The following is a 2669-nucleotide window of genomic DNA, read 5'->3' as shown; positions in this document are numbered from 1 at the left end:
AGTAACCACCGACACTTAGAATATTTTCGAGTTGGTATAAATCAGTAACCACTGACACTTAGAATTTTTTCGAGTTGGTATAAATCAGTAACCACTGACACTTAGAATATTTTCGACTTGGTATAAATCAGTAACCACTGACACTTAGAATATTTTCGGGTAGGTATAAATCAGTAACCACCGACACTTAGAATATTTTCGAGTTGGTATAAATCAGTAACCACCGACACTTAGAATTTTTTCGAGTTGGTATAAATCAGTAACCACTGACACTTAGAATTTTTTCGGGTTGGTATAAATCAGTAACCACCGACACTTAGAATATTTTCGAGTTGGTATAAATCAGTAACCACTGACACTTAGAATTTTTTCGGGTCGGTATAAATCAGTAACCACTGACACTTAGAATTTTTTCGAGTTGGTATAAATCAGTAACCACTGACACTTAGAATATTTTCGGGTTGGTATAAATCAGTAACCACTGACACTTAGAATTTTTTCGACTTGGTATAAATCAGTAACCACTGACACTTAGAATTTTTTCGGGTTGGTATAAATCAGTAACCACTGACACTTAGAATATTTTCGGGTTGGTATAAATCAGTAACCACTGACACTTAGAATTTTTTCGGGTTGGTATAAATCAGTAACCACCGACACTTAGAATTTTTTCGGCTCAGTAGAAATCAGTAACCAAGCGCATTTTTGAATTGGTTACTGATTTCTCCGTTCGAGTTGCGGCTGCGGTTGGCTTCAAATAGTGGTGGGGGCTTAATTATCGCCGAGGGGAGCATGTCCCGGTGGTGTGGCCGAGGATGGAGTGCCTTTTGAAGGGGGTGTTTCTGAATTTGGACCCTTTTTGAGTTGCATGGCCGGATGGGTGTGGTTTTGAAGGGTGTGTCTGTCTGGAGTGGCACCGGCGTTGGTGTGAGGCTGAGGGTGGGCGTTCGGTTCCTGGTTAGGGATAGGGAAAGGGTGAGACTTAGCTTTAGTGCTCGTGCCCCCGATTTTGGTAATGTTTGACGTCAATTTTCCAAGGAGGCGAATGCAAGGCTTCAGAGGGACTTTGAGTGTTCGGGGGCGGGGTAGCTCAGCCGGATTTGCCCCGGCGGTTCTGCGGACGGTGTTGACTTCGAGGGCGGACCGGCCCCCGTGTTCAGTCCGAATATCGTGCATTGTTAACGGCGGGAAGTGTTCCAAAAGGGAATGGGATTGAATGTGACTGCTGAAGCCGACTTTGAGACCTGTAACGCGGGTAGCTCAGCCGGATTTGACCCGGCGGTTCTGGCGACGGTCTCGCCTTCGAGGGGGGAGCGCCCCGCGTGTTCAGGCCGAATTTTGTGCATTTCCATCGGCGGGAAGAGGTCCAAACGGGAATGGGATTGAATGTGACTGCTGAAGCCGACATTGAGACCTCTAACGCGGGTAGCTCGGCAGGATTTGACCCGGCGGTTCTGCCGAAGGTCTCACCTTCGAGGGGGGAGCGTCCCGCGTGTTCAGGCCGAATATCGTGCATTGTTAACGGCGGGAAGTGTTCCAAACGGGAATGGGATTGAATGTGACTGCTGAAGCCGACATTGAGACCTCTAACGCGGGTAGCTCGGCCGGATTTGACCCGGCGGTTCTGGCGACGGTCTCGCCTTCGAGGGGGGAGCGTCCCGCGTGTTCAGGCCGAATTTTGTGCATTTCCATCGGCGGGAAGAGGTCCAAACGGGAATGGGATTGAATGTGACTGCTGAAGCCGACATTGAGACCTCTAACGCGGGTAGCTCGGCAGGATTTGACCCGGCGGTTCTGCCGAAGGTCTCACCTTCGAGGGGGGAGCGTCCCGCGTGTTCAGGCCGAATATCGTGCATTGTTAACGGCGGGAAGTGTTCCAAAAGGGAATGGGATTGAATGTGACTGCTGAAGCCGACATTGAGACCTCTAACGCGGGTAGCTCGGCCGGATTTGACCCGGCGGTTCTGGCGACGGTCTCGCCTTCGAGGGGGGAGCGTCCCGCGTGTTCAGGCCGAATTTTGTGCATTTCCATCGGCGGGAAGAGGTCCAAACGGGAATGGGATTGAATGTGACTGCTGAAGCCGACATTGAGACCTCTAACGCGGGTAGCTCGGCCGGATTTGACCCGGCGGTTCTGCCGAAGGTCTCACCTTCGAGGGGGGAGCGTCCCGCGTGTTCAGGCCGAGTTTTGTGCATTTCCATCGGCGGGAAGAGGTCCAAACGGGAATGGGATTGAATGTGACTGCTGAAGCCGACATTGAGACCTCTAACGCGGGTAGCTCGGCCGGATTTGACCCGGCGGTTCTGCCGAAGGTCTCACCTTCGAGGGGGGAGCGCCCACCGTGTACAGGCCGATTTTCATGCATTTCCAACCGTGGGAAGGGGTCCGAAAGGGGATGGGGGTGAACGTGACTGCTCAACCCGACTTTGAGACCTCTAACGCGGGTAGCTCAGCCGGATTTGACCCGGCGGTTCTGGCGACGGTCTCGCCTTCGAGGGGGGAGCGTCCCGCGTGTTCAGGCCGAATTTTGTGCATTTCCATCGGCGGGAAGAGGTCCAAACGGGAATGGGATTGAATGTGACTGCTGAAGCCGACATTGAGACCTCTAACGCGGGTAGCTCGGCCGGATTTGACCCGGCGGTTCTGCCGAAGGTCTCACCTTCGAGGG

Source organism: Chiloscyllium punctatum, unplaced genomic scaffold, assembly GCF_047496795.1.
Source record: "Chiloscyllium punctatum isolate Juve2018m unplaced genomic scaffold, sChiPun1.3 scaffold_676, whole genome shotgun sequence".
Lineage (NCBI taxonomy): Eukaryota > Metazoa > Chordata > Chondrichthyes > Orectolobiformes > Hemiscylliidae > Chiloscyllium > Chiloscyllium punctatum.
Note: the sequence above shows the minus strand (reverse complement) of the source record.